This window comes from Tauraco erythrolophus, chromosome 6, assembly GCF_009769465.1.
Source record: "Tauraco erythrolophus isolate bTauEry1 chromosome 6, bTauEry1.pri, whole genome shotgun sequence".
In the NCBI taxonomy this organism is placed as follows: Eukaryota; Metazoa; Chordata; class Aves; order Musophagiformes; family Musophagidae; genus Tauraco; species Tauraco erythrolophus.
Genome location: NC_141470.1, coordinates 19069225 through 19081316, shown reverse-complemented (window position 1 = coordinate 19081316; position 12092 = coordinate 19069225).

Genomic DNA, 12092 nt, shown 5'->3' with positions numbered 1-12092 from the left:
GATCACCGGCCAATTGCTGTGAGGGGAGGGAGTTCAGCCTCCCGCGATGCGAAGCTGCCCCACCAGCGCAGGCTGGGGTGGGTGTGGGGAGGGAGCCAGCAGCCGTGCAGGAGACAGGGATGGCGGGAAAGTACTGCATGCTCTCCTGTGAAGGTCACCACCATAAAGAAAGGAATGTCATAGCCACTGACCAGAGAGTCAGTCCGTCTGGAGATTGAATCTGGGCTCCCCAAACTCCTGCATTTTACTCAGAGGCTGTTTGACATCCGGCTCTTCCCCTCCCACTACACCCAGTTCTTAAGGCTAAACTCAGCTGTTTGAATACCACTCCAGGGTCGGGCACTGATACATACAGAAGCTCTTGTTTATGATGGGATGTACATTTGAATTTGTATATCGAGACAGCTGATTCTTTGCGCGTGCTGCCACACAGCCCTAAAGCCTTCAGGAAATGAAAAGAGAGTGCCAGAACGGGTTGCGGTGCAAGGCAGCAGAATGCAAACACTTCTGAAAGGAAGCAAAAAGTTTTACATAGTATGCAAAAGTTCATTATTACTCACTGCATTTCTTTTCTGCTCCATTACTTTTCAGTTAGTCAGCTGTTTGCAGTAAGCGGTGCAAGTAAGAGTAATACCTCTAATGCATAAACAAACAGATGACTTCACAGACTATAATATACCTTTGTCTTGGCTGGAGTTACTACACATTTGCAACAGTAGAACTAAAATCATCTACCCGTTTTGCACTCTCCCCAGGGCAAGGAAACGGCGTGGGTGCGGTCCCACCTAAGCGCAGCCACGTTGCAGCGGTGCTGGCTGCTGGAGGAGGAAAGCCTGAGATGGGAACACCAGCTTCGTGCTCTCTGAGTGAGCAACAGAGATTTTGAGAGACCTGCTAGAGATCAAGGTAATCTTAACAGAAGCCTGTATGCCGTTTCAAGCACAAGCAGATTTTTTGGTTCTGTAATCTTGCAGTTACGCTCCCATAACTGGATTGTCCAGTTTACAGCTGCCATCAAAGCCTTCTTAAAAAAAATAATCCAATGAAACCACAAAAAAAGACCAGGAAAAATTACTTTCATGTGTTTTGGGGAGTAGAGAGAATTCATCTCTTTCCTGCTGATAAAGACATTCTTAAGGATACTCGAATATCTACAAAATCTATTTACTGACAATGTCTCAGACATGATTCTTTACTCTCATTGTGTCTCCGTGGATATAGTTCCATTGATTTTGCTAAACTGCTCCTAAACAGCATGAGTGAAGATCAGTATTTAATTCTGATGGGTTTTTACACTGATAGGTATGCTCACATGAAAGATCACTGCATGTGGGAGGGTTGGGATAAAGCCACTTCATCAGTTCTGGCGCTTAAATGACAATGTTAAGATAAGTTGCATCATCTCAGTAAATTCCTATGTGCTTCTAGTGAAATCATCCATTTTCTCTGTTGTCCTTTTTTAGACAATTTAGTTTCTCAGGGTTTAGTGCCCTCTGGTGGTAATGGTGTTTTTTCCTGTGAGACTAGATCTGCTGACACCTCGTGCTTCATTTTGGATTTTTACCCGTATCTGTTGATTATCCCGGAGTGAAAAATGGATAAATAAAATAGAATTATATTATCTTTTTAAACACAGAGGATTGCGAAGTGAGTAAATGAGACTGATGCGGAAGTCAGTACACTGAAATGATGCAGGGAGTTCAGTAGCTCTAGCAAAAATATTTAAAAACTCAGTTCAGTTCAGTGTACATTAATCAGCTTAGATAGTAAAGCAGAACTGAATGGTAAAGGTACCATAAAAGTACAAGAGAACAAAAAAAAATCAGTTACGTGTGAGATACACACAAATAATATTTTGTGTTATCACACACACAAATAAATTTGTGATAACCACTATCTTTTGTATACACCCTTTAATTACTCGTGCATCTCTCATAGATGCACATTTTTACCTGTCCTTGATTGCATACTTTATTACCAAGTGTATAAAAACTATATCAAGAGATTAGCAGCTTTGTCAAAATTCTAGAAAAATGTAAATCCTTCAAGGTATTCAAGCACAAGTTATTTCATGTGAGATGTGCAAGCACAACTTCTTTAGCTGGCAGGCTGGTGAGAGTAATAGAAATAATAGTACAAGTGATTGTCTAATCCTATGGGTGGTATTGGATGACCGTGTTCTTCTCTGCTGTTTACAACATTGTCCATGAAGAATAATAGTAGTGGCAATGTGAGCTTTAAGAAAATGTTTCACATTTGCTGTTATAAACTGATGTTAAATTCTACGTATACGGTAGACCTACACTTAGTTTTTGAAGCCTCCACTCATTGCGGTGCACATTTACAGCGCTTCTATAAACAACTTAAACAAAGGAAGCGTTGGCTTCTCTGACATCCCATGACCAAACTACATCATCTCTTTTCAGCCCTTCTCCTCAAGTAGGCACTGCAGGCTAGCTCCAAGGCCTTGGCTGAAGGTTTCCATCCTTCACAAGCTCGTGCAGCTTCCTGTTTTTCCCTTCTTTGCCAGCATTCTCATTTTCCTCCTTCCCGGCATAAGCAGAGAGAAGGAGCTGCAAAGGCCCCATATCTTGCAGAGTGTTCTGGATGAAGGGAATGAGTGAAGATAGATGGGCCAGGGAAGAAAACAATCTGTAGTTTTCTATGGAGACAAAAAAGATTGGAGAGAAGGGGAAAAAGTTAGAAACTAGCATTTATAGGAACGAGCAAGATAGAGGGTGTGTGTGGGGGGGCTGCCTGCCTTAGGGAAGGCTGTGTGATGGTCACAGGCAGAAAGGAAGGTGACTAAGGTGTTTCTGCAATAACCAACCCTACCCAAGCACGCACAGGTTTTCCCAGATTCTTGGGGCTGTGCACTGGCTGATACCATCTCACAACCCAGCTGCGTGCTTCAAGGTACTGTTGTCTGGAGATGTGGATCTCTTGTGCTGGCCTGTACCCCAATGGATGTAGTAACACAAATGTATGCTGGAAGGGAGCTGTTCTCATAAGAAGTAAATTAGATAGTGGATGACATCAGCCTTTATCCAGTACTACTTGATGTGGTCTTGGTATTAATTCTAATAACACAGGTAAGTGAGCTGGTAGCTCTTGGTTGTTGCAGCACTTCAGTTTCCTTCTCATTTTCACAGCTTTTCCATGCAATTGTGTGAGATACAGTGACTGTCCAGTTTCCAGCCTTTCCCCAGTCTCTAGCCCTAGTTGATCCCTATCCCAGATCTTGTTCGAATAATGTAGCGCTTATCTCCCCACCCAGGGGAACCCATGTGCAGAGTTGTCAGGGCTGCCCCAGCTGCCCTGTCCATCCCAACCGCAGCTCAGGCTGGGAATACAGATTAGTTGTGTGAGCTCTGTGGACATGAGAAGCATCCAGGAGCAGCAGGGGCCGTCAAATGCGTAGGCTCTCTCAGCCACATCAAACAGAATTGGAAAGATCAGGCAAAAAGTAAAGTGACAAATGTAAGGAGAAAAGATGTATCTAAAAACCTAGTAGCATGAAATCAATATAATCTAATAATTTCTGTACATCTTCTAAACAAGGAAAAGCAGAGTCTGTGAGGAACAGTGAAAAAGAATAGAAGCAATAAGTAAGAAACATGTAATATCAAATTAAAAAGTTTGCTGGTTGGGAAGTGTATTTAAAATTTCAGGGGAATAGACAAAAGCCCTCAAAATGCAAGGTGCTACTTTGTTTCATCTGATTTCGAAGAGGCCTACCAGTGCCAACAGTATAATTTCTTTTTTTGCTGTTCACCTCTGTCTTCAGGTGGGAAAGCCAAAGTGTATTACAAATAGACCAGCACAGAATTCTGTAATTTTTGTGGAGTAAATCTGTCATTTGAACACTTTTTTTGGTGGCCGCCTCTCAGAATGTTAATTCTGTGTCCCTGTCAAACCACTGAATTCGTAAGAGGAGCTGTGCCATCTCTAATAAAAGTCAAATCTCTTTTCTTCAGATCATTGCTGTTGTCTATAATATAGTTCTTCTTATGAATTGTAAATTGTATTGTTTATCAGAAGAGAAACTAGTTGTGCCTTCTAACTATGCCCTCTTGGATATCCGTTCAAGTGTATAATACATGAGGAAGAGTCTCATTTGTCATTTCTTGTTTCCCTCATTTTCAAAGTTAAAGTGTTCCACACTTCAGTTCAAATGTGAGAAGAGGCAAGAAGATACCGTGGTAGTTACTTATCCAGTAATTACTAATTGGATCATTTCTGAAATCTCAAGTCTTACTGGATTAATTGTGAAGATTTTTCCTGATTGTTGAATTCATTACTTCTCCTCTTAATGAGCATAAAATACAGTTTTGGATGATTCCTTTTAAGTTAAATCTTCAGGTAAGTCAGCCTGCTAAGATAGCTGGTATTAGTGCACCTGTCAAATGCTTGAAATTACTGGGCTTATCCTTATCATCAAGCATTAAAGATGAACACAGATATTAATTGATAGCCCTCTGTATTGTAAAGCAGGGAAAGTGATATTCGTGTGATCTAGGATGTAAACTCTGGTACTGCAAATATGTTAGTAGGTCTACTTTTCAAGAACGCCTGTTGGTTTTTTTCAATCTAGACCTTTAAGTCTAGAATAACCTTTCCTTTTCTTGGATCAGACTTGGTCCTCAATTTTCTCACAGTTTTCCAGCACAACCATACTCAGCTTCTCAGAGGCGTAGTCCATGCTTCACAATTTTAAATTGTGCATGAATCAAGAAATGAGCTAGTATAAAACACGCTGCACTTTTTGGCCTGGCTTTTAAGACCAATCAATTGCACAAGGACTCAGTGATCATAATATTTTCCTTCATGCCCTTCCATGGGTTGTTGAAGAAGCTGCAGCATCAGGATTTGCAAGTGTAGTGGTCTGGCTCTGAATCTCCTCATACCCTGACCCACCACTTTTAACAGGTGCATTAGAGTGAATGTGACTTTACATAGGAGGGATAACACCAGCTTTCCTGATCCATCCCTACATTAATTAAGACAAGTGATTCTACTTTGTTTTCAGTTCAAAGCACACCTGCATGTTTTGATAAAAGTCTTGAATGATATTACTACTATGAATATTGACATCATTTACTCTTTGATTTCCACGTGACCTTTGGCAATAGAAGCAAAGCCTTGTGCAGTGTCTGTGAGTACAACTGTTCTTAGTCCGTTTTTGCCTGATGTTCTTCTAAAACTTGTCTGACTCAAGTTAATGGGGTAGACTTAGTTAATCTCTCTGTTAAAATTATTGAGGAAAAGTTTCATAAAAATTGGCCTTTCAGTAATGGGTCTGTGGCTTCTGATGTGATTTAATTTTCCTGGGTCTGACATATTGAGAATTAAAATAGAATGGCATTTTTAAAAACTGTCAGTAATCACTGCTCTTATCAATCATTATCCAATGAGGCACCATCTGTATTGGCTAACTTTGCCTTGGCCTGCTGCAGCTTTTTTCTTAATTTCCTTTGTACTTTCACAAAGTAATGAAGTTATTAAGCTTCATCCCTCCATTTCTGTTTGTAAAATTGATATCCTCCCCATACATTTCTTGTCATGCTCAAATGAAAACTGAATCAGGTAGAGCATTTCTTTTTACCTTGCACTTACGAGCATCCACGCTATTTTACAATAATATTTCTGACTGTCTGCTTGTGGTTTAGTATCTCCATACCACAGCCCTTAAGAAATGGTAATGGTCTAAGAGTCCATCATTGTTTTTCTATCTGCATGTCCCAGAACTTATGTTTAAAATCTCTTCTCCTTCTTCTGTTTCAATGCTTTTTAACCAGATGTCTGATAATCTTTGTTCTGAATTCATTTTCAAGATCATGCTTTGCTGCTAGATTGGGGCTCGTATTCTCTAATTCAGCACAATTGCATATGTTGTCAGGGCCAACAGCAGTTGCAGCACTGGTTTTGATCAACCTTTCTTAACGCTAATCTTTTTAGCGGTGTTATCAGATAGTGGAGAATTCATTGTTAATATTCTTTTACTATGCTGCGTCTTACTAAATCGTGCAAGAGAGGTTTCTCCTCTGAAGACTAGCAACTTTTATATATAATCCTTTCCTGAAATATAGTCAGCATTCCACACTGCTTCCTGAGCCCTTTTTTTAAGTTTTGAGAAACCCATTTCACATGTCTTCTGTAAGCTTTCACTAATTTTTTCTTGTTGGTGTCATTGATTGATTTTAGAGCTGGGACATGGGATGATGTGATTCTTTCTGTTGCGTTTCTTTCACAAGAAACTCTGAAACACAGTTAGGTTCCCCACTGTGATTTTGTGGTGCACTGAATGCAATCATCATGACTGCATACTATATGAGAAGCTAAATTTGAACCTTTCGCTGTGTGGATCCCTAACAGTGACCCTTTCACCACTGATTTTAATTCAGATAAAAAACAGATCCAGAGAGTGGTAGGATAAGCATTGTCATCAATTGCTCTTCCAGAACAGTTCCTCTTGTCACTACTCATCATTATTTTAGATCGAAACAGTCCAGTGATAATCTATCAACTCAAGTTTCAACGATAAAATTATTAACAAGAGGAACATTGCTCCCTCTTTCTACACTATATATCTCAGAACTTGCATAGCTAGCAGCTAACGAGTATGTCAAGAAATAGGGTCCTGGTTGAGTTGTATGAAAAATGTGCCCGAGACTTTCCTTAGTTTTATTACACCTGTTGTGAACTTGGCTAAGTGAGCTTGGCTTTGTGCAACAAATAATTTCCAGTGATAGGTTTCAAGCTACTATCAATTTGCCAGTGAAATCAGTCGATTCAGCGGGGCGTAGACATATCTGAGCCAAATCCAAACAAATGGCTTGGCTGAAGCCCCATTTTGCTGTTTCAAAAAGCAAAGGAACCAGCAGGAGTCACGAGAAGGTAGGGGATCCACAATTGCCTTAATACTACGGTCTATAATAGCGTTGTATTTAACTCCTGATGGAGTAACCTGACCTTAGCTTAATTTTTCTCTCTTACCAAAGTTTGTACCTTGATCTTTCCCACCTCATACTTATTTAGGTTATTAAAACCTGAACTACCTCATGTGCCATTTAATGGCTCTCAAGTATAAAAACCTATTCTTCTGCTAATTCTTTTCTAATTTTTCACTCTTGTGAATTCAAAAGGCACTGCTTTGATGTGGTTTAGTCAGCCTTGTCCTTTTGGAGCTTCACTTCCAAACCGCCTTCCAGTTGGCCTGCTGTGTTGTGGACATGACTAGAAGTAAGGCTTTTTTCTGATGGCAAGAGGCCATCATACTCCCAGTACAGACTATAAGTGAGACTTAGATACCAGAGTTGGCAGAGTGAGGATTCTTATATGTGACAGGTATACTCAATAGCTAGCGATCATTAGCCATATACATCCAAAATACAGATTTAGATGTTGAAAGAATACTTGAGAGAAGAAAAAGTGACAGGTAAGACAAACCACAGAGCAAGATATATGCACAAACAGCTCTAGACAGTTAATTTCTGAAAAGTAGGAATCCAAGTTTAAGTCCTAGACAGACCTTTAATAATTCTGTGATATTTGAAGAGAAATAGATTTATCATCTATTAACAAAATGTCCTTTTGCAAAATCAGAAGACCTAACCTAACCTAACCTACAGTTTGCAATTCCCCACACATAAAGTTTGCTTTCCAAAGCAAAAATACATGAAATGGTATTTCACAATGTTCTCAACAATTTTCTCAGGCTGCTGTAATTGTGTAGGAAGTATATAGTGTATCCTCTTAGTTGCCTGTGTATGTCTCTTCCTGCAAAATCAAAGAGGAAGCTGGAAATACTGTATAATAGAAAAAAATATGAATAGTAGAAGTACTTCCTAATACAAAAGAGTCTATTTGGTCTCCTTTAAGCTCTCCTGATCCTAGCTGGACAAGTGCAATACTGTGAATCAATTCAGAAGGTACTTTTTTTTAATGGAGACTTTGTAGTTTTAAAATTGTTTGTCTTGATATTTCAGAGTGCAAACATTTTCCTCTCTGTATGTAAAAAACATAAGCTGAGAAAAACAAGTTCTCCCATCTCTACTTTCTTTCACACTTTTCAGCTCTTATTTTGTTCTTTTCCTGTTAGTCTGACACTTCTACACAAAGTGAAAATTATGTGTAATCTGAATAATAATTCAAGTAGGTTTACTGCTGTATCTTGTACAACTTTTTATGTCAGTGATTCCCAAACTTTTTTTTTACCAAGGATTCCTCTGGCATGTAACTAAAATTCCCAGAGCCTTTTTGTTCTCTACCTCTGTTCTCTCTTCTTGTCTCTCTGGTGCTAACCAGCTCTTCTTATCCACCTCCATATCCCTTCCCTTTCCACCCGATTCTGATGTCCCTCTTTCTTTCATTTCCCTCCTACCCTCAGGTTCATTTATCATTCTTTTCCCAGCCAGCTCGGAATAATTCTTCCCTCTTCTTGGAGTTTCAGTGCTTTTCTGTTACGAAGGAAATGAGGGTACGGCAACTGTACAGGATTTTTGCTGCTTCCATGGCTGGCCTTCTGCTTTTGCGGCACAGCCACGTATTCTCCCTTTCCCTTCCTAGCAAAACTAGATTTCCTGCTGTCTGAAAAAGAGATTGCTGCTGCAGGGGATGGGTGCTGTCACAGTAGTCTCTTGGTGTCCAGCAGTTACCCTTGGGGAGCAGCAAGTATTTTATGTCACCTTTGAATGCATCTCTGTCTCTTTGTCTGCAAGTATTTGACATTTTACATTTGACTGTATAAAATGTTTCAGCGTCAGACTACTGCGGGCTGTGGCTGATGCCGTCGTCCTTTGTTCCCGGCGCAGTCCCCTGCAGTCCCCTTGGAAGTGTTATGATATCATTCACGGTGAATAAAAATCTATCTCTTTGAATCTAATGATGGTGTAATTCTATGGACCTAATCCTGAAATGTTTCATTTGTCCCATTTCCAGACAAAATTTGCACTAAAGTTAATGGCTTGAGATTTTTGTTACTGTTAAAACATCATTGAAAAAGAGAAAAAAGTCTGTCAGGAGCATTCATTTTTAGATAGCAATGTATCTCTTTCTTAGATGAGGAGAATCAACCGGAAAACAAATATAATTGGGAAGATCTTTAGGCATTACAGGCATTACACAGTGAATAGAAATGCTTTTATATAAGGGTTTGATATGACAAGTTAGAAATCATTTTCATTTCTTTTAAATTAGCATCTTACATTCCCAGAGGCTTTGTCTTGGGTTTGAAGAGCACTAAGAATACTGTCCTCAGAAAAAGCTATCCTGTGTAATATCTTTCTTCTTTGCTTGCAATCAATCATTCTTTCAGTGAGGCTGATCGTACGTGCTGCTCCTTGGTTGCAGGATACTTCTTGCCAAATGATACCCGTGGCTGTAGCTCACCATAATACGATCATCCAATTTGCTAGGTTTAGTCATCTGTGGCTGTGCCTGGGTTCTTCGACATTGTATTTTGATTTGGTTTAATGTGAGTAAGTGTGTTCTTCCTTTCCTTCATTGCTAAATACTTTTCAAGGAGTATTCGTGCCTTGTCTCTGGCTTTCACGGCCTATGACAGTGTGTGAAGAACAGAATTGCACTGCGGTACTCATGGAGCTCCCTTGACTTCCTTGTCCTGTAAGGAAACGCACAAAGTTCTCATTTGGGGAACACCCAGCAATAACTTTTCTGTCTATTTTAGCTGTCTTTTTGAGATTCATAGTCACTGACTTTTTTGGTCTCAGACCTGGAACAACAGACGTATTGTTCAAACTGACAGTCTAACGTTGATTTTCAAGAGCTAGTGTTAATCATTTGAAGTTGATGCTTTTAGTGAGAATTTCACTATTCTTGAGACTCTTTTTGTTCTAGAAAAAGGATTTCTCTTCTGGCCACAACAAGAGAAAATTAGCACGAAGTAATTGTGTAAGTCAATGACAAGGGTATTAACTTGGCAATAAAGAAATGCCAGATCACCATAGTGAGTTGCTTGTGAATATTTCCTACCCCATGATATCTCTTGCTATTAAAACTGTTTTGTTCTATAGACTTGTTGATGACAGAGTCAAGGTTAAGGAAACTGACTGTAATCCACAGGTTCGGGCATATTGGAAAACTAACTGTATGTTCCACCCCCACAGGCATAAAGCTTTCTCTTAGAAAGGCAGGAGTGAATTATGGATGACTCAAACACAGTACAGAAAATTACATTAGCATATGTAACACAGAGAGGGTTAAGTGTCATTACAGTAGCTGTACACAGCAAAGTATAGATGGGTAGAAAAACAGATAAATGCTATTCCTGCTCAGTAACTTCGGTGTGCTTGGAGAAACAGATTCCAGGCTTCCTTTGGTTTGTATAATCTGAATATTTGCCCAGCACACTTTTTTGCCAAAGCCCAGTATGTAGCACAGATGTGGGGTTAATGATTGATTCTTATTAAGCCTCGGATGAACTCTAGGATTAGACAATTCAGATCTGATATGCCTCCAAATGCTTACAGACTGAATAAAAACCCTTTGCTTCCTTCACATGGTAATTTTTCAGGCTCTTAGTGGTTGCAGGCTGGAGTTGTAGGGATGATCAACCAAGTCACTACAAGTACACATTCGCTGGGGGACTAGAAGGTGGCAAATAAATACATGAGGCAAGGCAATTTTTGGAATCATGATAGAAAGATATCTTAGTGCAGTTCTCAGTCTAGAATATGTGTAGCTGCTGCCCATCCAGCAGAGGCTTCATCTGAAATTGAAACACCTCAGACTTTTTGAGGCATTTTTTAAGGACATATTTTAAGTCCTTTAAAAAAAATCTTCAGCTTTTTAGTTTAAGCTTCAGATTTCAACCATCTCTGAGTAAATTATGTCCCACCACTACCTACTGTTTCTTGGTGTAACAGGAATATTCACCAACCCTTTCTTTGGAAAGTGAAAGCCCTTTTGACAGCAGCAGTACAGCTTTCGACTACTGACTCAATCTAAAATGAGGGATTTAAGGATTATGGCAATTAGGAAACAATGCTGGTGATGTAATCATGTAAACTTGATGCACTTCTGCTTTTCTAAAAGTTCTTCTTACCAGAATATTAGAGGAAGCTGGTTTCTTTGTGCATAGTTCTATAAATGCTTTAGTGTCTTAGTGTATTCATTAAACTTACAGTCCTGTCTCCACTTTCCTAGACTTTCTCTGTTTTTCTCATAATCCTTCAGAAAAAATAGTTCCAGCCTTACCAGTGCTTAACCTTGTTTTTTGTTACTAGTTAGCTAGCCTTATGTTTTGTATTTTAATACCAATAATACCTTTTAAACTGCATGACTATGTGACTCTGTTTCACCCTGTGTTTATACCTGCCGGAGCGCTTCTGTTGTTTCAACATCCTGCTTATACAAGAATGTTTCATGGTTTCCTTACGTTTATGCTGGAAGAAAGTTCTTAAAGAGCTTTAAGAGGATAGAAATCTTCCTCTCCCATCTTTCCTTCTCTCCCCACCTCACGGCCACTGTAACACGTTAATGGAGTGATTCTGTGAATATCAAGCGTAGAAGTTGTAGGGTTCAGCCCTAGTGCTTCTTCCCCACAGTAATCCAGCTCTATATAGTAATCTTGCTGAAATTTATTGCTTGCTGGGGGAGCGAGCGCTGTGTGCACTGTAGGGCTCCAGGTTCTGTCACAGCCCTAGTCAGACTCCTTTGTGTGTACAGTTCATATCGTTACTATTCATTCTATAAAATAATCCGCTGTATTCTTTTAACAATGGAAACTAAATGCATCAAATCAATGTCATCCGTATCAGTCACCAGGGGTCTCTTGATGTCTTTCTAGCAAGGATTTTGTTATTCAGGCATTCCCCACAAGCTGTCAAATGGTCCAACTCAATAACAACTAATAAAGCAAGCACCCCTTAAAAATTTCCCCGGGGAATCTTTTTAAATTGAACAGGGAGTAATAAATCTTGTGGTGTCAATAATGGTGAAAATGTTAATTTGGTTGACTCTACTATGTGCCTCCTCCAGTGAAATTTCAAATGCTGTTCTGGGAAGATGGCTGCTACTTGAACTCACTCTGTTGCTCGCTGCCTGCAGCACCGATTTCAAAGCTGTGGCAA